This window comes from Perca fluviatilis, chromosome 10 (assembly GCF_010015445.1).
Source record: "Perca fluviatilis chromosome 10, GENO_Pfluv_1.0, whole genome shotgun sequence".
Taxonomy (NCBI): Eukaryota; Metazoa; Chordata; class Actinopteri; order Perciformes; family Percidae; genus Perca; species Perca fluviatilis.
Genome location: NC_053121.1, coordinates 11,167,858 through 11,191,429, shown reverse-complemented (window position 1 = coordinate 11,191,429; position 23,572 = coordinate 11,167,858).

The following is a 23,572-nucleotide window of genomic DNA, read 5'->3' as shown; positions in this document are numbered from 1 at the left end:
AAGTTGAAAAATAAAACTGTTAAAGAAAAAAAACGTGATCATTAATAATCAAATAATAATACATAGTGTGATAATTTTTCAGGAACCTGCTTTTCAATTCAAACAGTTAATCAAACGATAGATATTTTACGCAGCAGACACTGAATAGTAGAACATGAAAGAATGGAAAAGACATGGTCAAATGATTAAAATGATTCATTCACTGAGCTTCTTCAAAAGGGACACATGGTAAACAAGCACTGGTGCGATAATTGGTTAACCATTTTAAAGCGCCCATATTATGCTCATTTTCAGGTTCATAACTGTATTTTAAGGTTGTACCAGATTAGGTTTACATGGTTTAATTTTCAAAAACCACCATATTTTTGTTGTACTGCACAGCTCTCTCTCACTGCTGCAGATCCTCTTTTCACCTGGTTTCTGTTTTAGCTACAGAGTGAGACCTCTTTTCTTCTTCTTCTTCTGTACTATCTTTGATTGCACTCGCACATGCTCAGTAGCTCAGATGTAGATCATGTCAGCTAGCTAACTCTAGAGACAGTAAAAGAAAGGCTGTTTCTTATGGAGGACTAAAAATGACAGAAGGAAAAATAAATAAATAAATAAAAGTAGAAATAAATAAATAAATGCAGAAATATAGTGAAAATAAATACATTTTGGTAACATAAATGGCTATTTCTGTATTTTTACATGTATTTATTTATTTATGCATTTCTATATGTATTTATTTATGTATTTCTACATTTATTTATATATTTATGTATTTATATATTTATTTATTTCTACATTTATTTATTTCTGTATTTCCACATTTCTACATTTATTTATTTCTGTATTTCCACATTTATTTTTCCCTGCGCCTGTATGCTAATTGAGTGGGGGGTGCCAACATCAGTCAGAAGAAGGATTGGTTAGAGCGATGTGATCGAATCTAATACTACTGCCTTGATTTCACTGGTACAAGGAAGCCTACTCGGTAATGCTGCTTATGTGCAGGTTGAACTACAGTGGCAAACGGGCAAACGCCCTGCAACTTCAGAAAACACATGCAAATAGACAAAACACAAGCAAATTAAGAAAACAACTTCATTAATTTGACAACACGTGCAGCATTCAGCAAACACGCTGCATATACACACAACACAACCAAATATACAAACGTGCTGCAACTAAAAAACGATGCAAAAAGAAAAACAAACCCCGAAAAAAGAAGCGATGCAAAAAGAAAAACAACTTCATTAATTTGACAATACATGCGCAGCATTCAGCAAACGCGATGCAAATACACACAACACAACCAAATACATAAACAAAAAAAATATGCAAAAAGAAAAGCACACAAACCCCGAAAACAAATGCAACAAAAAAACGCTGCATCCAGATTCCACAACGGAAGTTCTCCAGGCCTCTAGAGGGAGAAGTGGAACAGCTGGATTTTTGAACCCTTTTCTACCTTTTTATCAGTCGGGTATGGCTGCATAGTAAAAAGAAAACTCCTGTCTAATGCCCTTATTAATAACATAATATATTAGTAATATACAGTCTATGCGTCTCGCGTTTGGTTGGCTCGAATTCCTTTGGTGTTTTGGATGTTTTTGAACTAAACAGTACGGCAATCATGCTAATGAATACAATAACTTTTTCAGCAGATGTCTTACTTACAACACAATGGAGCAAGCAAAGCAGTTTTGTGTTTATTTGCAGGCGGGATTTATTCAGTTTGATAAATCCCATGGTAAATTGGCTGGTTTACTAAACAGGGAGGGATTATAAATAGTCTGTTTTTTGTATTTCAAGAGTGAATTGCTCCACAATATGAATACAGATTGGTCACTTATTTTGTTGTATAATCACAATATTACACTTGAGGAGGTCTACACTTCAGTGATGCGCTTTCGGACCTGGAAATTAAACCCTCTTATTTAATGTGGCTTAAACAAAAGTCTACGTTAAACACTGATGCAGTTTTAAATGTTTTATTACCACGAGTTTACAGACACGTCTCTGCTGATTGAGTATCACCTGTGACCCGAGCCGAGACACACCCACCAAACGAGAGAAAACATATCTCAAACATAGACTAAATATTTATAGTCTATGATCTCACCGTTGCACACCGTTCTGAGATTGAACGTCTCTCTCTCTCTCATAGACGTTAGTCTATGCTCCCCCCCAGCCCAAAAGAAAATCAGCTGTTCCACTGCTACAAGTGTAATATTGTGATTATACAACAAAATAAGTGACCAATCTGTATTCATATTGTGGAGCAATACGCTCTTGAAATACAAAAAATAGACTAGCCTATTTAAAATAGTCCCTCCCTGTTTAGTAAACCAGCCAATTTACCATGGGATTTATCAAACTGAATAAACCCGCCTGCACATAAAGACAAAACTGCTTTGCTTGCTCCATTGTGTTGTAAGTAAGACAATCGCTGTGAAAAAGTTATTGTATTCATTAGCATGATTGCCGTACTGTTTAGTTCAAAACATCCAAAACACCAAAGGAAGACGAGCGCACCAAACGCAAGCTTTTATTTTGATAAGTCGAAGCTCGGAGACGCGCACCAGCCTCCTGGCTGAGACGGGAGCATAGACTGTATATTACTAATATATTATATTATGTTATTAATAAGGGCATGAGACAGGAGTTCTCTTTTTACTATAAAGCCATACCCGACTCTGATAAAAAGGCAGAAAAGGGTTTGAAAATCCAGCTGTTCCACTTAGCTTCTCCCTTTAGGGGCCTGGAGAACTTCCGTTGTGGAATCTGGATGCAGCGTTTTTTTGTTGCATTTGTTTTCGGGATTTGTGTGCTTTTCTTTTTGCATCGTTTTTTATTCGCATCGCGTTTATGTATTTGGTTGTGTTGTGTGTATTTGCATCGCGTTTGCTGAATGCTGCGCATGTGTTGTCAAAATTGGCGAGCATGCCTATGATGGCCCACAGGCCTAATTATGAGCCTCCTAGCGAGATAGAGGTCAGGGGGAGATAAGGGGGAGATCAGGGGGAGGAACAATGGGCAGAAGAGAGAAGTAGAGTTGCGAACCAGTGGCGAATAGGGCAAGTGACTTGGTGAGTTACTGTGTAGTACGGTGGCTAATGCTGGTTCATCTAGGCTAGTACATCGGTGTTATACAATAAATCTGCTTTAGCAAACATACTTTCGACCTTGTTTTAGATTAAACATACATGTAGATTGTCTTAATTTAAGCCAGCAACGTTTTGTCTTGTGATATTCTACAACCTAAGATTTTAACGCTGAGACAGGGACTGTGGAGTCCATCCAAGCCATGGATGTATTAAGAGAAGCAGGTTAGCACTAGCACATAATCGTTTTGTTGGCTTGGTGCTTCTGGCGGACATTGTTTGGTAGGCCTAGCGTGGGGGGGGTACAGCATGTGTTGTCGAGAGGTGGATGCCTACTGGGCACTAGTTGAGGGTTTAGTCCCGGCCATGGACATTACCTGCCTGACGCTCCAGCCCGGCTTTGATGCCTGCTGCCTCAACCCGTTCTCGCTGCAGGTAGCATACCTCAACTTCAGGCAGGAGTATGGCCCTCTCCAAGCCAACAGACCAGAGTATGTTTAGATGAGAGTAATTTATAACACTATTATATTATTATACACTTCTATTATAGTCGTCCGTTTTCTACACAAATAACAAACTGTATCAAAATAATGAATGTACATACTGTAACTACTTATATATAGCCATATTCTACTGCAGTTCATACTATTCCTCCTGCACATACAGTACACTTATTCTTACGTTACAGTTTCTGCACTACAATGGTACTGTTACCACACTGCACATAACTTTCTGTGGTTCATACTGAATATCCATATTTATTCTGTTTTTCTTATAATATATTCTGTTAATACCCTGCATATATCTATATTCTTACTATGTTACTCCTACTACATTGCACATATCTGTACATGTTGTTCATTACTTACACTTAGTTATACATATTTGATTTTTTTTTCACTTCTGGTTGGACACAAACTGCATTTTGTTGTCTTTGTACTTGTACTCTGCACAATGACAATAAAGTATAATCTAATCTAATCTAATGTGCATTATTGATGCTGAGGGATTAGCAGATTTTTAAACTCTGATGTGCATATATACCTTTATGGAATAGAATAACTGAAAATGTTACATCAAATAAGTCTATCACTCTTGATCATATTGACTATGCTAACAGGATTATCAATATCATCATTGCACCCCTATCATTCTCTAGGCAATTCCGATACACAGCCTACAGGCAGGTGGTCCGATAGACATATGGGTTTTCGGGGGAGGAGATCAGGAAGGCAATACCAGCTTGTGTTGTGGCCGCAATCAGGAGGCAGTTTCCAGAGGAAGGGAGGCAATCAATAAATATATTTTGTTTTCACAAAATGAACACAATCACAAAGTGTCTTGTTGTATGAAATGTATTCATAATTTCATTGATAGTAACTAGGAGTGTTGGGCAAGTTACTTCCAAAATGCAGTTCATTATCGATTACTAGTTACTGTCATTTCAGAGTAATTAGTTATATTACAATATTACTGTCTCTGAATTGTAATGCTTTACACTACTTTTGCATTACTTTTAGAAGTTTGACTTGGCAGGTAGCTTGTGAATTTCACCACCAGATCAATAAAGTCTCATCTTTATCAACTTTAATACATCATAACAAGAGTTATCTCAAGACACTCAAGTCACAAATACAGTAGGCCACAGACCACACTATAATTTACAGGGACCCAACAATTCTAGTAATTCCCCCAAGAGCAAGCATTCAGTGTGACAGTGGCTAGGAAAACCTCCCTCTCAGGAAGAAACCTGGGACAGACCCAGGCTCTTGGTAGGCGGTGTATGACGGTGCCGGTTGGGGGTGTGATGAACAGTGGCAATAATAGTCACAATAAAGATAATTGAACTACTACAATAAATAGTAGTTGCAGTAGTTCATGGCGTAGCAGGGCGTTACAGGACGTAGCAGGGAACTGCACGGCGTAGCAGGGTGTAGCAGGACCACGGCGACAGCTGCAGCCATGATTTAGGGGCTACCCTAGTCCTAGGAAAACTGCTAGGCGAAAAAAAAAAAAGAGAGTGGTCACAACACATGCACAACCTAATACAGTCCAGTATGAAATGTCTTCTTCCTACCATTAGAAGTAATTTGTAAATGTTTATGTGTCATATACAGCTAATGATAGATACAAGTTACACTACCTGATGAGCATTGCAGACATCTGATGTTGCACTGTGACCCACGATGAAGCACTAATGTTCCAGGATCCTTTAGAGAGAAGCCCTCTGTCTCTTCAAAATCTACAGTGCTAGGTGCATCTATCCGTTCATTACTGGCTGCACTCTCTGCAAAAATCTGAAAAACACGGAGGTTCAAAATCACTTACAAAAATAGGATACAAGCTTAGTTACCAACTGGATCAGTAATAATAATAATAATAAAAAAAGAGAAATAAAACCAAAGCAGCTCTGATGTGTCAAAACCTCTAGTGGCAAAATCTAGGAGATATCAGCATATTGATTAATATATCAATTTGGACTTTCTAAATTACCAGAGAGTAGCCTACTGGGATACAAAATTGTGTGGGAGAACGGTCTGAATTGAAATGCAGGGGAAACTGGAGTTTTGGGCTAGCTAGCTGCCTGCCAACAGCTCCTAGCTAGCTTAATAAAATGCGGGGGAAACAGGGGTGTTTGTGCTAGTTAGCTGCCTGCCAACAGCTCATAGATAGCTTAATAAATTGCGGGGAAAACGGGGGTGTTTGGGCTAGCTAGCTGCCAACAGCTCATATAGCTAGCTTAATGCAAACTGCATTGATGTCAAGGAAGACAATTACGAAAACCTGTTCTAAAGCTCAGTCTCTCCCTCTCTCTGTATACTAAAGCCCTGATGCTAGGAAATTGCAGTCAGCGCATTTTTAATCCAGATGAGGGAATGATTTCAGACGCAATTTTAGCTACTCCTGTCATCAAATCATCAGCTACCAAATGTTTGCTAATGCAATAGCCAAGTTAACATGTATGTTACTAGTTAGATGGTGGATTACCCAATACATACACGCTCAAATCACTTCTTTATTCTGAAATTATTAGACTAAAACATTACGAAATCAGCCAAATTAAGAGTTACAAGAATTAAAAGTAAGACTTACTCTGCTAAGAGCTCTTTTTCGGTGCATGAAATTTCTGTAAGTGCTAACACTTGGTCCTCCAGTCTTGCCCGCGCCAGATTCAGGTGAAAGCTTTGATGGTGGTGGACTTGATTCCATCTAGTGCACCGAGGGATCAGCATCGGTAATCAGCCTCACATGGTCCTTACTCCAAAATCCCATCCGAGACTCCAACAAATCTCCAGGTCTATAACTCTCCGGAGTCAAATGAGTGAGCGCCACAAACGACCGATTGTGTGGTGACAGACGCAGCAATAAAGTCTGCTCACTTCCCCTGCACAAAACGCACCCAAAAACTACAAGGAAAATGGTGTACACGATTTCCTGACAGACTGGACTTTGTGCAACCAGCACAAACACAATAATTTACCATTATGACTTACATAAACTTCCACTATATCTTGCTCTCTCTCACCACTGTAGAGTGAGAAGCAAGAGAACAACCTATTGTTTGTCTCTGCCTACGTCATATGACACGTTGCTAGCGGGAAAGGCTATTTCAGAGCCTAGCTTAAAAATGGGCACCCTTTCATCAAAATTTCTGCTTTAGGGTTTGTGTAACATAGCAATTTCTACTTATGTGTTTTTAAGAGACCTCTTCAGACAACATTACGTATTCATTCAGTTATGAATTCAACCTGCACATTGCTCTTTAAGCACCGGCCGACTCATTACCATAGATTGTATTACACCGTATTACCAAAGAACTTCTAATATATCAAGAAGTGCCACTCCCTCGTTACTTCCGGGTTCTGAACTGGTTGCAGTTCCACCAGAGTTCCATATAGGGGGCGCTCACAGGCCAGTGCAGAATGAATGGGGCTCTATGGAGCTATACCCCTCAAAACCCACTTTTCTCAGGATATAATTTTTTGTCTAGTAATTTGAATGTTGCATTCGAAAGGGGAGGCTAAAAAAATACACACTGCTGTGTGTTCGATTTTTTTAAATTCACTTTTTTGTTCTAAAAAGCCTTTTAAAATGTCAATGACGTCATACACATATACGGCCAGAGATACTGCTTTACGGCAAGCTCTGAGTCGCTTCCTTTGTTCTCTCGAGGCATCGACAACACAGGTAACAGGTAAGGCTCTACCTGTTAATACAGTGCCCTCCACAATTATTGGCACCCCTGTTTAAGATGGGGTCATGGACTTCTAAGAATTCTCCTTTTTTTATAAACAACATAGAACTCAAATGCAAAAAAAGAGAAAAATCCAACCTTTTATTTAAGTACATTACTTTGGTGGTAAAAAAAAAATCGCATTTAGAAAAAGAAAACTTGAAATCATGTGTCCCACAATTACTGGCACCCCTAACAATTCCGCTGAAAAATGTAATAGATTTTTTTTTAAATATATTTTTCTGTAGTTGCTAAAGTTGGTCAGGGTATCTAGGAACTTTTAAATAGTAATTCATGACTTCCTGTTTCCCTGTGGTATAAATATGACGTGACACAGAATCCTAATTCTCTTACCCATTTGTCAACATGGCAAAGACAAGAGAACACACAATTCAAGTAAGGCAGATGTGTGTCGACCTTCATAAGTCAGGCAATGGCTACAAGAAAATAGCCACTCGCCTTAACTTGCCCGTATCTACAGTCAGAGGAATCATTAAGAAGTTTAAAACAACTGGAACAGTGACAAACAAGGCTGGAAGAGGTCCCAAGTTTATCTTGCCACAACGCACAGTGAGGAGGATGGTAAGAGAAGTAAAAAAAAGTCCTAAGCTCACTGTCACAGAATTGCATCAAAGAGTGGCATCTTGGGGTCACGAAGTCTCAAAAACAACCATCAGCCGCTCTCTACATGCCAACAAGCTGTTTGGGAGGCATGCAAGGAAAAAGCCTTTTCTCACTAACACTCACAAACGTAAACGTCTGGAGTTTGCTAAGCGGCACTGGGACTTCAACTGGGATCGTGTGCTTTGGTCAGATGAGACTAAGATTGAGCTTTTTGGCAACAAACACTCTAAGTGGGTCTGGCTCAGGGGCGGATCTACAGGGGGGCAAGGGGGGGCAACTGCCCCCCCACTGTAGGGCCTTGCCCCCCCAGCTGCCCCGCTAACTTTGGCATTCAAAAAACTTTGCTTGTAAAAACAAACTGCCACTATGTGCACAGGCTTCTTAAAACATTGAAACAAACAATTAATTTATATTAATTCATAATAAATAATAATTGTAGATGTAATCTTAGCCCCCTGCCCCTCAAATACTTAGCTACGTCCCTGCATCAAACGTGAGAGGCACGTCGCACATTCAGGCTCCGGCCACAGCGAAGTCTGCTGGCGTGTGGGGCCCTGCATCCCGGCAAAGACTGGAGCGACTGAGCTGCCCCTCCCCAAGCCTCTCAAAGTGAAGTCTGTTTCCCAGGTGAAGTTAAAACACACGTTTCATCTAAAGTTAAATTTGTAATAATTATAATGTCTGCTAAAGGCGCAGTCAGTATCAACAACAGCGCGCCCTGTTAGCCAAAAGTCAAATTGCTCCCTCGTGGGTTGTAAAGCGCATTCTGCTGTTTGATTAGTTTGATTTCAGTAAAGACAAGAAGAGCATAATACAGAATATTACAAACTGGCATGTTTGAATTCATAACGTTTACAGAGGGCCGCTGCGTTTGCGTACGCGCTACAACACACTACACAGTGCTTGCTGAGACCGATCATTTATGATTAGTTAAGGAGTAGGCAACTATAAAATCCACTTCCTCTCACATATCACGGCAATACGGCTGCACAAATTAAACCAGGCAACATACTTTACTGTCAAACTGGGAAAACAACAACAATACAACGGGATTAAGAAGGCTAGTCTAAACATAACTGATGTGTGCATGTAATAAATCTCGTCTGATGTTATGTTTTTTAGGCTACTTATTAGCTACAGGGCCATACAGTGTAATGTAATACAAGAATAACAAGAGCTTTTCACATCTTGACTTTTGCAGGCCAGAGTAGCTGGAGATATTAGCTGAAGCCTAAAAGTGGGGATATTGCCAGCCAAGAAAATCCTGAGTAGTGCACAGGAGGAAGAGGAGGAGGGAAATGAAGAAGGAGAAGACAGTAAACTGGAGAGACCAGGCAGGTCAGAGCAGGAGAAGACCACAGAAGGAGATGCAGAAATGAGTGAAAGAGAAGAGGGAAAGGAAGAATTGACAGTGAGGGATGAAGAGGAGGCTGCAGGTTCAGAGAGAGGGACAGAGGCAGAGAGTGATCAGGAGGATGAAGATGACAGAGAGGAAGAGGAGGCTGCAGTAACCCCTGGACCATATGGTTGGTTTATATTCTTACATATAAATTGCAGTACAGTAACATAACATGTCCTGTGACATGATGTGTTTTCAGTTTTTGGCTATTTCCATTCTGTTGTATATGTTATAGGGTTAGATATGTAAATATTTACATATACAACAACAGTTCACTCTTCTCAAGACACTTTACAGATAGAGTAGGTCTAGACCACACTCTTTAAGTTACACTCTTTAAAAACAATTCTCCCAAGAGCAAGCATTTGGTGCAACAGAAACATCAGACATATCCAGGGTCTTGGTGGTCGCTGGTTACATACAGATGGATACAGATATAGAGAATTATGATTCATAATAATGGTAATTATAGTAACAAAAAAGATAATGGAACTATGAATAGAAATAATAGTTGTAGCAGTTTAGGGCGTAGCAGTTTAGGGCATAGCAGGGCGTTGCGGGGCGTAGTAGGGCATATCAGTTTATGTATGAGGGTTTCCATGTACCGTCTTCCCCTGCCACCCTACCAAGATCTCTTGCTACCCCTTTGCCCCCCCATGTAAAATTTTCTAGATCCGCCACTGGTCTGGCTTAAAACAAAAGATGAGTATGCCGAAAAGCACCTTCACCACCGTGAAGTATGGTGGAGGATCTGTGATGCTTTGGGGCTGTTTCTCTTCCAAAGGCCCTGGGAACCTTGTTAGGGTGCATGGCATTATGAATGCTTTGAACTACCAGGACATTTTAAATAAAAACCTGATGGCCTCTGCCAGAAAGCTGAAGATGGGTCGTCACTGGGTCTTTCAGCAGGATAATGATCCTAAACATGTGGCAAAATCTACACAAAAATGGTTCAGCAGTCACAAACTCAAGGTCCTCCCATGGCCATCTCAGTCCCCAGACCTCAACCCAATCGAAAACCTGTGGGGTGAGGTAAAGAGGAGAGTGCATGAGAGAGGACCCAGGACTCTGGATGATCTAGAAAGATTGTGCAAAGAAGAATGGTCAAAGATCCCTCTCTCTGTGTGCTCCAATCTTGTGAAATGTTATAGAAGGAGATTAAGTGCTGTCTTGTTGGCAAAAGGGGGATGTACAAAGTATTAACATCAGGGGTGCCAATAATTTTGGGACACATGATTTCAAGTTTTTTTTTTCTAAATGTGGGATTTTTGTAAGTAATGTACTTAAATAAAAGGTTGGATTTTTCTCTTTTTTTGCATTTGAGTTCTATGTTGTTTAAAAAAAAAGGAGAATTTTTAGAAGTCCATGACCCCATCTTAAACAGGGGTGCCAATAATTGTGGAGGGCACTGTACATGTGCTAGAAAGAGGTTTGCTAATGTTTTAAAGACCACACCGAAATATTCACTCTGACATTCAGGCTCTGCTTCGGATGCCGTCATGCGGGATCTCCGATCGTAATCACTCCTTCACTGACCAATCAGCATTCATTAGCAGAATGCTAGCGTGTTATGGGCTACAACGACTCACCCTGTAAGAAATCAAAAGGACATAAGTACTCGTTCATTCAACTTTCGACCTATAACCAGTGTTGTATAAAGTACTAGAAAGCAATACTTGAGTAAAAGTACAATTATCGTACTAGAAAAAGACTTCGGTAGAAGTGAAAGTTACCTTTTAGAATATTACTTAAGTAAAAGTCTTAAAGTATCTGATATATACTGTACTTAAGTATCAAAAGTAATTTTCTGATATTTAATGTACTTAAGTATCAAAAGTAAAAGTAAAAGTTGTTTTTTTTAAAAGCAAGCGGTTAGAACTTTTATTGTGGCTTTCTTATAGTAAAGCATAAAGCATATTCAGGGACTTTTCAGGCACAATTCTCTTAAGTTCAAAGAACAAACAGCATATGTTTAGAGCTGACATCAATGTACAGAAACATTTCTTGCAACACGGGTGTATGACGTTATCTTCACCACTACCCTGTTCACTGAGTTCACCACTATTGTTGGGGTGGTCGCAGGGCTCAACATAAAAAAAAATCCCCACTGGCCCCAGGGGCCAGTAGATCAGAGTTTTGCTGGCCCCTTCTACATTTTTACTGGCCCTGAAAGAAATATCATAGGTGATATTGGAAAAGGACAAAAAAACAGGAAAAAAGCTAGCCACTGCCACTGGATGTTGTGCCATTAGCAGCAAAGCTAGACCAGGGGTCATCAACTACATTCAAATAAATAAAATAAAATTATACCTAATACGCATCATCTTGTCATCTTGATATTTTCACTTTCTTACTAAATTAATGCTATATTTTTTACATTAGTAAGCAAACCCCTAAAAACATGGAAAAATCCATAATGATAACTAGATAGGCTACTTAACTAGAAAATGATCTCAGATTAGTCCTGTATGCCTAATTTGAAATAAGACGATTCTGTTGCTAAATAATACAACTGGCAACATCGTCAAGAATGAAGAACGGCGTCATTCACGTGCATATTAAGTAGCCACGTGTATTTGTTTTGGTCTTAAAATACATCCATTAGGTTTACCGCTCCAGCGGAGAGGATGGCTCGTTTAGACAGCAGCTACGTTTACAAGAGTTTGTCCAAAGTTCAAGATTGGTTGAAAATTAAGACAAGCAGTTAAACTACAAACTGACATCTTTCATTTTAGCTCGTTTGTAAAGTCGCTATTTGCAGAGTAGAGCTGTGTTTGCAGAGTAGAGCTGTGTTTGCACAGCGCGATGGACTAGAGTGGACAGCGCAGACTGAGATATGGGTTTCTACGTGTTTCTGCCTGTAGAACAGGTATGTGGGTTATTGATAAGTATTGACTCTTTAATCATGGAGGTTTTGTTGTAGGCTACCTTCTTACAGTAACGAGTGTAGCGTTAGTTCATCTGCGCCATCGGTGATAAATAATCCTTGGTAACGTTTCCAGTCAGTAGGCTACATGTGCTGCGTGTAACGCACACACCAGTGACTGTGGCTGCAACCAGCCCGACATACGTTTTTACTGGCCCCGGGCCATCGGGCCATTGCTTATGTCGAGCCTGGTGGTCTACGATAACGGGAGGTCCTCCAGTAGGTGCTCATGCTTCCATGGCGGTTTGCAACAAACAAGCGCTGAAATAGAGCGCGCGGCGTGCGGAGCGTGCGTAATGCAATCTAGGAGCAGTGATTCGCCAAACCTCCCTTATTGCAGTCGCACACATTTCTTCTAATTTTATTTTTTAGTAACGAGTAACGAAGATGCTTAGTGAAAATATAACGGAGTAAAAGTATACATTTTATCTAGGAAATGTAGTGGAGTAAAAGTGAAAGTTGACATAAATTTAAATAGCGAAGTAAAGTACAGATACGTGAAATTTCTACTTAAGTACAGTAACGAATTATTTGTACTCCGTTACATTACAACACTGCCTATAACCCATGTTGAACTTGCAAAAACTCCGATCAAATCTGAGGTTTCTCAACGACAATCAGGCGAAAGAGACAAATTTAGCCGTCTAGCTCCATAGAGTCCCATTCATTTTGCACTGGACTGCGATCACCCCTAGTGGAACTCTGGTGGAACTGCAACCAAAATCCGGTACAATGGGGCTGAATAGGGAGTGGAATGGCTTTCCGTAGACCGGCTTTGGTATTACACACTAGCTGCAGCATTCATAGGTAGCCTGCGTCCAGAGATGGATAGATGGATCGATTGCTTCTGTCTGGTTAGCAACACGGCCCCCAGCTAACCAATCCTTCTTCAGACTGATGTTGGCACCCCCCACTCAATTAGCATACAGGCGCAGGGAAAAATAAATGTGGAAATGTGGAAATACAGAAATAAATAAATGTAGAAATGTGGAAATACATAAATAAATAAATGTATAAATAAATAAATAAATATATAAATACATAAATATATAAATAAATGTATAAATACATAAATAAATACATATAGAAATGCATAAATAAATACATGTAAAAATACAGAAATTCATACATACACGTACATACACACACATATACATTTACATACATACATACTAGGGGTGGTACGGTTCACAAACCAACGGTTCGGATCGTATCACGGTTTTAGGGTCACGGTTTTCGGTTCTGTACGGTTCTTATTTCTTCTTTTAATCTTTAACACTCCAGAAATATACTTCAGCATATGATATATAGCTAAAATTAGCATATTGAATGCATGTTGCACAATGCTTGCACACAGGCAGTTCTATCTATTGTTTTTATTTCCGCTGTCATCATAGGTAACATGAAATCCAAAATGTTCCCACACACCAGACTTATACGACGCTGGCGCATCCTCCAACTCCGGGCAGCCTTCCTTATCTCTCCCACTTGCCATTTCTACACGTGACGTGACCTGCAGCACTCCACATTCCACTCGCCGCCTCTCAAAATCTGACGAAAATCTTTTAAACTGACCTTTGTCGATTAAAAAACAGACAAATTTAGCAACTGTATGGCCTATTTCTCGCTTAAAATGTTTTCAGAAACACGTTTCGGTGAACTATTTTCGTAAAATACGAGATCGTATTCTGAACAAGACGCCATTAGAGTCTGTTTTGAAATTCGGGAGCAGCAAGACCCACGTGACGCGTTCGTCCAATCAGCTGCCATGTGTTGCGTTTGTCCCGCTCATCCCGCTTGTCATTTCCAGTAACTATTTTAACATAGGTGTCGAAAGTGGGAACTACGGCAGTAAGTGGTTAGTGCACATTAACAGTGTACTGACAAACCGTGCGACGCACACACGCTCCGAACCGAGACAAGCAAACCGAGCGATGAATGTTTTTTCATGAACCATACCACCCCTAATACATACATACTCTTCACACATGATATAATAACCCTAATATATTTGACCACATTTCTCTAACTTACGATATAAGTACATTATTACCACATTTTTATATCTTATTTATATTTATTTATCAGCAAAGTGGTGCTATCCTTGGATGACAACATTGACTGCTTAGTCAGCTCTTTTAATTCTTACTGCTCTGCATTTTAAATGAAGTTGCTCCCCTGACAACTCAGACTGTCCATTAGGGCTGAAACGATTCCTCGAGTAATTCAAATCATTTGATTACTTAAAATCCTTGATTCAAAATGATTTGCCTAGAAGCTTCTTTTAATCAATGTAACTAACTACAAAACGGGCTTCCGCTGTGCCAGTGGAGATTTACGAGCAGCACAGATTACAAAATGGATGAATAGGCTGAAAACAGTGAAACAGTCGGAAGAAAACAACAAAGTAGCCAAGGTTTGGGATCATTGTAAGCTTATACAAAGCGATAACTTGGTACAGTGTGTCTATTGTAAACTTGTCACGTCCTCCATGCTGCAACACCTCAACAGAAAACACCCAATGTATCCATTCCATGGAGCAGACCCGCAAGGTAAGTTAACATTAATGCTAGCATTTATACTTTGCTGACTTTCAACTGGCTTCATCTGCCTGGTAATGCATGCCAATAGTTGTTACCATTTTCACCTTTTTTCAGTAAATCACAGGTGTATGGACAGCTTTTTGCGGCCAGCTGCATCAGGTTCAACTGAGCAAGCAGCTGAGTTTACAGACAGCATTTTGAACATGATTGTCACAGACATGCGCCCGGTGTCCATAGTGGAGGATGAAGTTTTTCAAAAGATGATTTCCACTTTCATTCCCAGGTACACGCTTCGTTCAAGAACCTACTTCATGACAGCGATAGAGAAAAAGTATGAAGAAGTCAAAGGCAAGTTAATGAACACTATTAAAGAGACTGACAGCATTGCACTCACAACTGACATTTGGACAAGTGTTGCTACAGAAGCATATCTGGGGGTGACGTGTCACTTTATTAGGGAGGATTGGGAAATGGAGTCCTACAGCCCGACAACAATGCCCCTTGAAGAGAGACACACAGCTGCCAATATTGCAGATTGGCTTGAGGATGTGATTGCCAAATTCGACATTCCACCAGAGAAAATCAAAGCTGTGCTAATGTTGTAGCAGCTGTGAATATTTTGGCACAAAAGCATAGATGGGCATCAGTGCGATGTGCAGGTCACACTCTGAATTTGGTTGTGCAAAACCGCTCTGAAGAACAACCAAGCTATCTCCAAGTGTGTGGCTGCTTCAAGATGCCTGGTCGAACATTTTAAGAGAAGTGAACTGCACCAAACTAAAGGATAAGCAGCATTAAATGGGCACACCACACATGCTGGCGCAAGACGTAAGTACTCGCTGGAACAGTACTTATCATATGCTGTCCAGGCTGCTGGAACAAAGATGGCCATTTACTGCTGCACTTTCAGACCCAGCAGTTACTCAGAGAGGAAAACACCACCTTGATCTCAAGCCTGAACAGTGGAACCTAATTGAGGAACTGAGCCAGGCCCTTGAGCCATTTGAAGGAGCTACGGTGTTTCTGAGTGGGCAACAATATGTTACTCTCTCTGCACTTCCACAGCTAGTGCAAAGCCTTAATTCAGCTTTTGAGACTGCACCAGTCAAGGCTACTACCAATACCAGGCTCATGTGGCAGAACAGATCACAGCAAGATGGCAAGGACTATATGTGTTCCCACCTGAGTCTCCAAACACTGCCTTTATTGCTGCTCCTCTGGATGCCAGATTTGAAAATCTTAAGTTTTTGCCTGCTGACGAAGCATTCAAGGTCCAAAGCACAACGCAAACCATGGCTCTTGCTGCAAAAAAGCAGGTGAGGCAGCCCAACACAAGTCAAAGTAAAGCCGCCAGCACAGCACAACACAGGGGTGCAACATCATTCCATTGCAACATTGCATCAAAGCGAAGGGCAAGTCTTAGTTCCGACGAGGTGATAAAGTGACGTGGCGTGGCGCTGCTCAGCTGGCGACTCGCAGCTCGCTCCAAAACAATTGTCTGTGTTTATTGTTTGTGATCGTCTGTCACAGAATTAAGTAACTATACTTTCTTAATATGAGGATGTTACAGTCTGTGCTAAGAGTGGTGAACATCACTTGTTGTATTGGACTTTTTATTGGACTTTTAATCGGAGCTGGTCTGTTTGTGCATTCACGTGCCGATAGTGTCAGAATGGAGGAACGGCGCAGCCACAGCCGACCGGCGCTTACATACGATCATACCGCACTCGTAAAACTCAACAAAGTGGGGCTTGAAGAACGTGCTACACCCGGGCTGCTGGCTAGTATCCCGGGGGAACTGATACGATCGGCAAGCCGGTGGAGACGAGGGAAGCGATCACGGCTGGCTGCAAGGGAGGGGGATCCGGAGTGGCTGAATGGACGGAGGAGGAAGCGAGGGAGATGGGGTGGAATAAGGAGGAGACTACGGCAGCGAAAATCCCGACCAGCTCTACCTGCTGTGATCCTGGCCAACCTGCGCTCTATCAACAATAAAATTGATGACATACGGGCACTGGCAAGGTATTCTTTTGAATTTCGGGAGGCTGCTCTTCTCTGCTTCACTGAATCATGGCTGCACACAGATGCTCCAGACTCACTTTATGACATCAGAGGATTTTCACTCATTAGGGCGGACAGAAATGAAAACTCGGGGAAGAGTCGGGGAGGAGGGATTTGTGTTTACTTAAACGAACGGTGGTGTCGCCAGTACACAATCAAGCATATGATATGTAATAGAGACTTTGAATTGTTGGGCATTGGGTTGAGACCTTTTTATCTTCCCCGGGAGTTTAGCTGCATTTTGTTATTTGTTGTCTATGTCCCCCCAAGCGGCAAAATACATTGCGCCGCCGCAGCAATAGCTGAATGTGTACATAATCAACAGCAACAATTTCCAGATGCCCCTGCCATTGTTCTGGGTGATTTTAAAACGGCACGCAACCTGGAGAAAACTTTGCCAGGATTTGAACAGGTTGTGAAATGTGGAACAAGGAAAGAGAGCATACTGGACAAATGCTACATTAATCTCCCTAATGCCTATCAATCCAGGAGCAAACCACCAATTTCTAACTCTGACCATAATGTAGTACATCTTATTCCGACATACACATCAAAATTAAAAAGTCGGAAACCAGAGAATAAGGTGGTTCAACAGTGGACTGACGACAGCAGGGAGGAACTGGGGGCTTGCTTTGACTGCACAGATTGGCAAGTACTGATGGGGGACACATTGGAAGAAACTTGCACCGCAACAACAGACTACATTAACTTCTGTGTACAGTCTATCATACCCACAAAAACAGTAAAGGTGTATCCCAATAATAAAACCTATGTAACCAAAGACATTAAACAACTAATGAATTTGAGGAAATTGGCCTTTAAAAATAAAGACAGAAGGGAGCTACAACAAACAGGCAAACAACTGAGGGAAAAATTGAGGAAGGCAAAGGAAGCACACAAGAAACACCTGGAGGAAGCTTTCAAGGCTGGCAACCCACGCAAAACATGGGATACAATGAAAAACATGACAGGCATGCCAGGTAAAAACAGGAGACCTTTTGTGACAAGTGATGAGCTAACCTCTGCTACTGAACTGAACACCTTCTTTACTAGGTTTGAAACGTCTGGGAGTACGGAGAGATGCAGAGAGGTGCTGGAGTCAGTCGCAGTGGGCTCTGAGGATAGAGTGACAATTACAGTCGGTCAGGTGGAAAATGTCTTTCGTCGGCTTAATTCACATAAGGCCACCGGCCCGGACAACATCAGTGCCTCTATCCTTAAAACTTACAGTAAGGAGTTAGCCCCAGTGTGGCAACCAATCTTCCAACAGTCCATGGATACACACACTGTCCCCATGGCCTGGAAGACATCGTACATCATCCCCCTACCAAAGAAATCATGCCCCAAGGAGTGCAATGACTTCAGACCTGTGGCATTAACATCTGTATTAATGAAGTCATTGGAAAAAATCATATCCTATGGACTCTCTCAGTCTGTACAGGACATATTAGATCCGTTCCAGTTTGCATACAGGCAACAGCGTGGCACGGAGGATGCTGTTGGCACTCTAATGCATCTGGTTGCAAAACACCTGGACTCTCCGAAAATAAAGCCTTATGCCAGGGTACTGTTCATCGACTTCTCCTCTGCATTCAATACAATAAAACCGGACATATTGTTATCTAAAATGGTTCAAATGGGTACAAACCCATATCTTATTCACTGGTACTGTTCCTTCCTTAATAACAGGCAACAGCTGGTCAGGGTCAATAACACATATTCCCCCATGGTCACAACCAGCTGTGGTGCCCCACAAGGATGTGTTAGCTCTCCTCTGCTCTTCACACTCTATACCAACGACTGTGTTACTTCTGCACCCAACCACCATATCATCAAATTTTCTGATGATACTGCACTGGTAGCTCTGATGAAGGAGGGGAGGGGCGAACCTCTATGTGGAAACGGTGAATAATCTGGGAAAGTGGTGTGATTTAAATGCCCTCATCCTCAATACACAAAAAACTGAGGAGATTATCTTCGGCACCTCTCATGAGTGTCACATTACACCAATAATCATTAACAATCAAACCATAAAACAAAATTCATCCTTCAAATACCTTGGAGTGCACGTGGACAGTGACCTTTCCTGGACCTATCATGTAGACTATATCTGCAGCAAAGTACAGCAGAGAATCTACTTTTTAAGGAGACTTAGGTCATTCGGAGCGAGCAGCGAAATCCTGTTTCTTTTTTTTGTGTCAACGATTCAAAGTATCATGCAGTATGGAGGCGCAGTGTGGTTTGGGGGCCTCTCAGTCCATCTGAAGGCCAGGATTCTGCGGCTCCTGAGGATTTGTTCCAAATTGGTGGGACGTTCAGTGGAGAACGCGTTCACTGAAAGCCAAGTATTGCATATTGTCAGACTGGCTGACAAAATCTCCCAGCCACGCATGTGTTGCATGGGGAGTATCAACTCCTGCCCTCTGGGAGGCGCTATAGGGTCCCAGACTGCAGAAAGAACAAATATAAACACTCATTTGTTCCTCTGTCAATATCTCTGTTGAATCAACACAGGAAAGCAAAGAAGTGATAGTTCCTCCCCCCAATTTTTAATTTTTAATCTTACCCTTTTTACCTTGTCTATATATGTATGGTTATTTATGACCACTCTTGCAGGGAAGCCCCCCACCCCTCATATTAATTAATTAAGTATCTATGTTGTATTGATGTCTCTATGTTTATAGCTTTTGTTTTTAGGTTGTTGTGTGGTGATTGTTGGAGCTTGTATTGCAAGACAAATTTCCGTGTATACAGACAATAAAGTGCTATCTATCTATCTATCTATCTATCTATCTATCTATCTATCTATCTATCTATCTATCTATCTATCTATCTATCTAGCATGTTAATATGCTCACTTTCCTTCGTTGCAACCACATGCTACTTTGAAGGCACAAACACACACACACACACACACACACACACACTTGTGGTTGTCCATTGAATCCGATGATGAATGGTGAGTTTTCTGATGGCTGTATAGTTCTATCCTGGTTCCACAGGTTATATTGCAGGTGGGGCATGTATACATGGTATTGGTGTTACTGGCATTCATGGGTGTGGGTGTGTTGGTCTTTAAGCTTTTCTTCTGGCCTCCAGCAGAGCGCTGGCCTTGGTGTAGCTGGCCATATAGCACTCTGCAGGGCAGATGATTGTAGGGCATCCTTATGACATGCCCCAGCTGGGTGATTGTGGCCTCAATACTCTTGCAGCCTGTTCTCCTGAGGATCTCAGTGTGATGCGCTGGAGACAAAACATATGTGGTAGTGTTCCAGGGATTTGATGTGGCGGCCGTAAGTAACCCAGGCTTCACAGCTGTAGAGGAGGGTGGTGATGCAGACCACTTGGTAGACACCAGGTGTAGATCCAGGTAATTTTCACCATGGTCAGAGGAGAATACCTGGGCAACAATTTTTTTTAAGTGCTATAGGGGGTGCGCTCTCCCCAGTAGCACTATCTTCACCATGATGAGGTAGTTCTGGTGACATGGGTGGGCCCAGGATGACCAGCTCCCACACACACACACACACACACACACACACACACACACACACACACACACACACACACAGTAGAAAGAGACAATTATAGAGAGACATTTGAGGAAGTGTATTCTTGTGAATAACTTTCATTATACGTTGGCTTTGTTTATGTTGCCTGTTTATGTATCATTTCAATGTATACCTTAGTTCGAGGTTGTTTTGCATTTCAGAAAGGTTTTTCTTTAGAAAAACACAATGTGGCACTTAAATGCACTAAAATGTTTATTTTTTTATATTATATTATATTTTATTCAATTTAAGCAATAAAAATGTTGCTTTTCCTAAAAAAGGGAACCACTATTTTGATTTTCCCCCTGATACAGAATCAGTTAAAACTTAATTGACCCTTATATTTGTGCTTTAACAAAATTCAATTATATTCAATTACTGTAAGCAGTGTACACAACAAATTGCTTGAAAACATGAAAAAAATGACAGTGAGGTTAACACATACATGTATAAATATAACTGGATATCATGTTCAAGGATGGAGCCACGTTGATTCTAATGGCATTAGAGCCATGTGTGGCACTAAGATAATAAACTAGCATGGCGCTTCTAGATTTTTTTTTTCTCCATTTTTATTTGCTTAAAGTGTGAAGAAGAAAAAAAATCATTCCAAAAGAAACGGCTGTAATTGTTGTGTATTGGCTCACTGTGGACATTCAAATTAAAGCTAAAGAGAGAATGTGTAATCCCACGAGCCTCTGACTGTGAGTGTACATGTTTGCTGAGTAAACGTGTGTATTTAGATTTCTATGTGCACACCTGAATGAGTGTGTGTGTGTGTGTGTGTGTGTGTGTGTGTGTGTGTGTGTGTTAGTGAGTGTGCAGAGCTGTGCATGAACAACATCAGGCCTTCCGGCAGGATCCAACAAAACCAGGTCATAGAGAAAAAGTGAGAAATGGACAAAGACTGGGAGAATGAGTGTATGAGGGATTAAGGTAGGAAAGGGTCAAAGGGTTTTCATGCCCCTGCAGAAAAAAGAAAAAGAATAGTCATGAAGCGGATGGCTTACCTGAAGAGGAAACAGTAAGAGAGGGAGAGGGGGACAAGAGTGATTCTCACCACGATTTTCCACTGGGCACGTCTGTGCTGCATTCCGGCAGCGTTCCGGAAGTGGTTCCCGAATCGCATATTTTATTGTCTCTACAAGAACTTTACAGAACAATCATGTGTTTATTAAGCTAGTATCTACCTTCCACTCCAGGCACTCATGCAGTTGAACTCCATGCCTTCTCTTTTCTGGTGAAAAAAAAAGATCTGTGACATCTATTATGTTTTTCCACCTCCAAGATGAATCTCTCGTTGCCCGTGGTGTTGTAAAAGAGACATATACGATATTGGGGGAGTGGCTATTGGTTAATTTGCCTGGATGCTCTCGCTGTTTCACTTCCTGCCCGACTGTCCGAACGGCATCGCGTGAAAATAGACCTGGCGCACGCTTCTGGGACGCTCCGCGGCGCATCTGGTGGAGTATCAAGCATTGAATTGAATGGCTGCAATTGCTCGCGGGGGCTGCGCCGCATCTGGAACGCTGCGCCGCATCTGGAACGCAGCGCAGACGCGCCTGGTGGAAAATAGGGCTCAGAATACTCGGCATAATGCAGCTTCACAGCACACAGTGGCTCTCCATCCATAGCTGCATTACATCAGGCTGCTAAAACTGTCTGCAAGTGGGGTGTCTAAACTAGGCTAGAGAGTGAAACTGTTATAAAGATATATGGCAATGACAACTCGTAGATCATAGACGAGGTTTCCCTGGCCACCTGTTTCGTCTCTGGCTGAAACTCACGTGGGCTTTTTGACAACTAGATTAAAAGTGGATCAACAGAGAGGCATCATTCTAAGGCTATGTTTAGACGGAAACAATCTGAAGAGAAAACGCATAAGTGGCGTTGCGTTCTCACTTTTTATTCTGCCTTTAGATGAGCGTTTTGGGGGGGAAATCACAAACTGGCTTATCCACCTGGCGCGCTATTGGCAGGTTTAACGTGATGACGATAGAGAAGCGACCAAGCAGCTTCTTGTTTACATTCAACATAGCGGCCACCGAAGCGCAGCAACCCGTTGATGCCGCTGTTGCTGCTACGTCACCCGAATCGTCGGTCTGATTGGTTGAAGGACTATCCAATTGCGTACAGAGTCATTTGAACTATGACCGTTGATTACGCCTCTTGTGCAGAGAAAATACAAAGCAGACTCCCCAGACTAATGTTCAATCTTAAAAGATTGAGCTTGGTCTGGTGATAGCCAGTCTAGAGGAGGTGGAGTTATTGCTCTAAACAATGCACACACACACACACACACACACACACACACACACACACACACGTGGCACACACACATATGGCACATACACTCACCTAAAGGATTATTAGCAACACCCTACTAATATCGTGTTTGACCCCCTTTTGCCTTCAGAACTGCCTTAATTCTTCGTGGCATTGATTCAACAAGGTGCTGGAAGCATTCTAAACGAAATGTTGGCCCATAATGATAGGTTAAAATCTTGCAGTTTATGGAGATTTGTGGGATGCACATCCAGGCCACGAAGCTCCCGTTCCACCACATCCCAAAGATGTTCTATTGGGTTGAGATCTGGTGACTGTGGGGGCCATTTTAGTACAGTGAACTCATTGTCATGTTCAAGAAACCAATTTGAAATGATTGGAGCTTTGTGACATGGTGCGTAATCCTGCTGGAAGTAGCCATCAGAGGATGGGTACATAGTGGTCATAAAGGGATGGACATGGTCAGAAACAATGCTCAGGTAGGCTGTGGCATTTAAACAATGCCCAATTGGTACTAAGCGGCCTAAAGTGTGCCTAGAAAACATCCCCCACACCATTACACCACCACCACCAGCCTGCCCAGTGGTAACAAGGCATGACGGATCCATGTTCTCATTCTGTTTAAGCCAAATTCTGACTCTACCATCTGAATGTCTCAACAGAAATCGAGACTCATCAGACCAGGCAACATTTTTACAGTCTTCAACTGTCTAATTTTGGTGAGCTCATGCAAATTGTAGCCTCATTTTCCTATTTTCAGTGGAGATGAGTGGTACCCATTGGGGTCTTCTGGTGGTGTAGCCCATCCGCCTCAAGGTTGTGCGTGTTGTGGCTTCACAAATGCTTTGCTGCATACCTT